This window comes from Notothenia rossii (assembly GCF_949606895.1).
Source record: "Notothenia rossii genome assembly, chromosome: 8".
Classification (NCBI taxonomy): Eukaryota; Metazoa; Chordata; class Actinopteri; order Perciformes; family Nototheniidae; genus Notothenia; species Notothenia rossii.
In genome coordinates this window covers 4,388,174-4,394,560 of record NC_136906.1, presented here as the reverse complement: position 1 = coordinate 4,394,560, position 6,387 = coordinate 4,388,174, and positions in this window count along the sequence as shown.

The window sequence follows — 6,387 nt, the reverse complement described above, 5'->3', positions numbered from 1 at the left end:
AACAGGGAAAAGTACCCAAAGACTTCAAAATTGCAAGAGTAACCCCCCTGCACAAAAAGGGCAGCAAATTGGACCCAGGCAACTACCGCCCTGTTTCTATACTTACCTCCATCTCGAAAGTCATGGAAAAAATAGTATATGAACAGGTCGAAAAGTACCTCGCGGACAAGAAACTAATCTATGAATTTCAATCTGGCTTTAGAACATCCCACTCCACTGACACATGCCTTCTTTATTTAAACGACCACATCAAACAAGAGGTGGACGAGGGCAAATACTGCGGCATGGTGATGCTGGACCTGCAAAAGGCTTTCGACACTGTCAATCACCCCATTCGGATTGACAAGCTAAAAGCAATTGGTTTTGATAAACTATCGGTGAGCTGGATGCAATCCTACCTGGAGGGGAGAGAACAGATGGTGGAGGTAAACGGTACTCTGTCCCCCCCCCCCTCCCAGTGAGCTGTGGTGTTCCACAAGGAAGCATATTAGGTCCGTTACTGTTCCTAATTTATGCAAATGACATGTCATCAGCATGTGACTGCAACTTGTTCCTGTTCGCGGACGACTCAGCCCTGCTGGTCTCTGACAGGAGCAGATTGCAGGTTGAAAAAACCCTCAGCTCCGAGCTCGGCAGAATCTGCACCTGGCTCGCCGATAATAAATGATCATTACACCTGGGTAAAACAGAGTCCATTCTCTTCGGTTCGAAACATAATCTCAGCAAATCCGACGACTTCTCAGTTGCAGTGGGTGACATTATTGTCACAAGTAAGAAGGAAATTACATACCTAGGATCTATTCTTGAGGCAAACCTCTCCTGTGACAAAATGGCATCCAATGTAATAAAAAAAGTCAATCAAAGAACTAGATTCCTATACCGGATCTCCTCTCTGGTAAACAAAAACACCCTGAAAACTCTGGCAGGAGCACTCATTCAAGGGTACTATGACTCTGCTTGCACGTCATGGTACCATAGCACCTCCAAGGCGCTAAAAATAAAACTTCAAACATCACAAAATAAACTGGTCAGACTACTGCTTGACCTTTCATCTAGAACCCACCTCACCTCTGCCCACTTTGACAACCTAGGATGGCTTAGAGTAGACGACAGAGTACAGCTACTTGCAATGGGCCTGGTCTACAAGATCCAATACACCTCTATGGTACCCATGTACATGTCAAAATTCTTCCCAAAGGTCAAGGAATACCATGATCATAACACCAGAGGGAGCTCCACAAATCATGTAAAACCCAGAGTTGGCACAAAAAAAGGGGGAATACACGTTTTGCAATTATGCCACATCAAGGTGGAACGCTCTTCCCACTACTGTAAAGGAAAGTAAAACTATACTTACCTTCAAAACCTCTCTTAAAGAGCACCTTCGGGGAGAGCATTGCAAAACTGGCTCCGGTAATGGTACAAATCTCAACCTGTCGTACAATGGACAGCTTCCCCCCCCAATCTATGTATATACTCGCATTTTAGACTCTGTTACTAACTGTATATCTGTAGACTTGATACGTCTTAAATGTCCGGTTAGGATGTATTAGAATGAAATCTAAAATGAAATTTGTAAGTAAGCCATCTGTATGTCAAATATGTCTTATATGTCTTAAATGATATGATGAATTGGAAATGGGGGACCCTGATGTAAACAAGACGAAAGTCTTTCTCTGGTCTGCATCCCCTTAACAATTGTATGTTTTGAGCTGTACTGTACTGTACCCAATATACAAGCTGTTAATAAACTTTTCAATCAATCAGCTGAGCAGCGAGCCTCGCAACGTCCCGACCAATCAGAGCACACTGGGCTCACAGGGAGGGAGGGGGCAGGACAGAGAGTGAATACACATACTATACAGAGATGCTGTGTGAGAAACCAATGTGAATTTGGAAAATTGCACAATATAAATATATTCTAGTAGACCTCAACAATGGAATTATGATCAGTAGAAATGACCGTGACATGGGACCTTTAAGATAAGAAACAGCATTTTACGGCGCGCTATGCATGGGTCCGCCTTGAGGGGTTTCCCGACGTGTCGTCGCAGTAAATTAAAGGGTGTTTCATGTTGTTGTTGCTGTGGACCATCTTAATCTACCTTCTTTGAGGGCCCCCTTCTGGTCCGGGGCCCTAAGCAGTTGCCTGCCTTGCCTGTCCGCAAGCGGCGCCCCTGGCTATAGATTACTACAACACCTGTTTGTTTGTTTGTTTGTTTGTTTGTTTGTAAGCCTTAGCTTAGTACAACAACTGTTTGTTTGTTAGCTTTAGCTTATTACTGCTACTTGTTATTCTTAGCTAACTATTTCAAATGTTTATTGTTTCATTTAGCTACATTTCCAATCTTTATTTCTTCGCTTTAACTAACTATTACCACTGGTTATTTACTAGATTAAGCTAGGCTGTTCACAGAGACGTGCATGGAGAGTTTACTTATGGTGAATTTACCAAAGATCATAACACTGATTTTTTATCCGAATTTGGTTGTGTGTTTTCATCCTCTGAAACACAATGATGTCAATGGGCCTATACGGTCTCACTGCATTTCGTGCAATAGTCACAAAATTAATTGAATCTATTGATTCGTGTTCACCGACACGATTTCCCCCTTTTTTTCGTGTCACACAGAACGATTTTAAAAGCAATGTATTTCTCTTGGTAGTGTGTCTCGTGCCTGCACCACGTCTTTTTGTCCAGTCAGGTCTTGGAAGACCAGAAGCTGTGTGGTTCATAAAAACATTTTCTTACTCAATATCTTACCCTAAGCCTAACCCTTTTATTTTAAATTGTAGAATGTCGGATTTTTTTTGTTGTTGCCGTCAGCGAGGAAAGGAAATGGAGCTCAGAGCCTCAGAATACTGAAATCTGTATTTTTTAAATCTGTTTTTCCTTCTAATTTGTTATTATTTGGTGCAGGCACGAAACATACTACCAATATAAATACATCGCTTCTAAAATCGTTCTGTGTCAGAATACTGAAATCTGTATTTTTTGTATCTGTTCTTCTAATTTGTTATTATTTACATTGCTTTTAAAATCGTTCTGTGTGACATGAAAAAAATGGCAAAATCGTGTTGGTGAACACGAATCAATAGATTCATTTCGTGACTATAACACGAAATGCCGTGAGACTGTGTTTGAAATATAAGCTATGTTTTAATCAAATCACAATAGCTTTCCCCAGCCTTCCACCAAAATACCCCCTTGGGAATCACTGCTCTAAATATTATGACGTGTAAGAATTTAGTAGAACTCATGTTAAGTGAAAAAATAATGTTCTCAAGCATTTGTGTATTATCGGACCTTTTTTCCTTTATTACTACTTGTTATTGTCGAGGCTGGAGAGCAGAGTAGATAAGACCCAAGTGCAGAAAGCGGTTTCTTTAAATCAAAGTCCTTTTTTGTAGGAAAATACACAGACAGATCGTGACATAACAGGGGGAAACTCATACAGATCTTATGTATGTGGCGTAGACTTTCTTCGAACCACGTACAGCGGTATGTTCACTGTTTTCATTTAGCAGCTCTGGTATGCACACAAGTTAGGGGGTCGGTTTTTCTCTCTCTCCCCTTTTTTTTTTGAAAGGGGGGTCGGATGTTTTGGGGAAAATGAAACCTCCTTCCTAGAAAGTCAGGTCGTCAAAGGGTAAGGCGAAACCACTCGGTTTCTTAGAAATTCTCTCCCACACAGTGAGGGGGGGGGGGGGGGGGGGAACGTGACTGTTGTTTTGTTCATTTGCTCTTAACATTTAAATATATAACCATGGGTATTTTATAAAGATAATAACTTCTGAACATAGTTTGAGTATTAGCACATACTCAGTATTTTCTTAACACTAATAAACATGGTCTTCGCGCACAAATGGGTAAATGTACACTTTCAAACACTTACTGAGTTTTAAGTTATTATCTGGGCAGGTCATTTAAAGTCAGAATACTTTGACATTCATTGCCATAGCTTTAATGAATACCCTGGTTATGTTTCCTCTAATCCATAGTAGCTATAGGAGTAAAGCCACAATAACAGCCATCCGAGGAAAGAGGCAAGGCAAACAGCGTTCTGACCCTGCTGTCGAACCCACAAACAGGCAGGCCACGTGCAAAGCTCACGGCCGAGAAGAGTGGAAGTGTGTAGCTGATTACACAAGTCAGTTATGCACGTATGCAGACATGTGGGGAAACATGCATGTATGAAAACAAGGAGGTCGTGCATGATCTCACTGTGGGGTAAATAATGTAAACGTCTATTAGTACAACTGTATCCATGGACTTATCAGCAGAACTCTTTACTTAAAGAGGACATATTATAATCATTTCCAGGTGTATATCAGTATGTAGTGTCTCTACTTTAAAGAGTCCTCTCCTGCTGATGTTCAGGTGTATATCAGTATGTAGTGTCTCTACTTTAAAGAGTCCTCTCCTGCTGATGTTCAGGTGTATATCAGTATGTAGTGTCTCTACTTTAAAGAGTCCTCTCCTGTTGATGTTCAGGTGTATATCAGTATGTAGTGTCTCTACTTTAAAGAGTCCTCTCCTGCTGATGTTCAGGTGTATATCAGTATGTAGTACCTCTACTTTAAAGAGTCCCCTCCTACTGATGTTCAGGTGTATATCAGTATGTAGTGTCTCTACTTTAAAGAGTCCCCTCCTGCTGATGTTCAGGTGTATATCAGTATGTAGTGTCTCTACTTTAAAGAGTCCTCTCCTGCTGATGTTCAGGTTCATATCAGTATGTAGTGCCTCTACTTTAAAGAGTCCTCTCCTGCTGATGTTCAGGTGTATACCAGTATGTAGTGTCTCTACTTTAAAGAGTCCTCTCCTGCTGATGTTCAGGTGTATATCAGTATGTAGTGTCTCTACTTTAAAGAGTCCTCTCCTGCTGATGTTCAGGTTCATATCAGTATGTAGTGCCTCTACTTTAAAGAGTCCTCTCCTGCTGATGTTCAGGTGTATACCAGTATGTAGTGTCTCTACTTTAAAGAGTCCTCTCCTGCTGATGTTCAGGTGTATATCAGTATGTAGTGTCTCTACTTTAAAGAGTCCCCTCCTGCTGATGTTCAGGTGTATATCAGTATGTAGTGTCTCTACTTTAAAGAGTCCCCTCCTGCTGATGCTCAGGTGTATATCAGTATGTAGTGTCTCTACTTTAAAGAGTCCTCTCCTGCTGTTGTTCAGTGTCTGGTAGAGGAACTCCCTGGAGGGAACACAGTGAAAGCAGTAATGGTTTGTGGTACAACTTGTTTTTTGTTGAGAAACACATCTGTTTTTCAAAGAAAAGTTTAATCTGATCCCTCGACGTCATTAATCATTTATTTATCCAAAAAGGTCACGTACAACAGGCTGGAGCATTTCACTTGATTTATGATATAAATAACTGTTCAATTACAGCGTTTCCTCCTCACTGCATGTGTTTATCATTTTTTATAGAAAGGCTTAACTTCACTGGGGACATTGTTTTCTGATTGCATCACATTATGTTAGCAGTTTCACAATTTATGCCAATGTGTTGTTTTAAAGATAGAAGATTTTACAATCATTTGAATATATTCTAATGAAATGTGTCGGCAGGTTCCAAATACCTCTCTCACCAGATTCTGAATAAACAAAACCGACCAATCAGACATCACTGACCTTTGCTCAGACTGTTTATGGAGATGGAGGTTAAGCAATAGCGCAGCTAATGATCATTGAGGACCTCTTAGCCTAACCCTAATCATCAGCAGGAGAGGACTCTTTAAAGTAGAGAAACTAGGTACTGATATACACCTGAACATCAGCAGGAGAGGACTCTTTAAAGTAGAGACACTACATACTGATATACACCTGAACATCAGCAGGAGAGGACTCTTTAAAGTAGAGACACTACATACTGATATACACCTGAACATCAGCAGGAGAGGACTCTTTAAAGTAGAGACACTACATACTGATATACACCTGAACATCAGCAGGAGAGAACTCTTTAAAGTAGAGACACTACATACTGATATACACCTGAACATCAGCAGGAGAGGACTCTTTAAAGTAGATACACTACATACTGATATACACCTGGACATCAGCAGGAGAGGGACTCTTTAAAGTAGAGACACTACATACTGATATACACCTGAACATCAGCAGGAGAGAACTCTTTAAAGTAGAGACACTACATACTGATATACACCTGAACATCAGCAGGAGAGGACTCTTTAAAGTAGAGATACTACATACTGATATACACCTGAACATCAGCAGGAGAGGACTCTTTAAAGTAGAGATACTACATACTGATATACACCTGAACATCAGCAGGAGAGGACTCTTTAAAGTAGAGACACTACATACTGATATACACCTCAAAATTAAGTAACATTTTATATTTTAACATTTATACCAAGCAT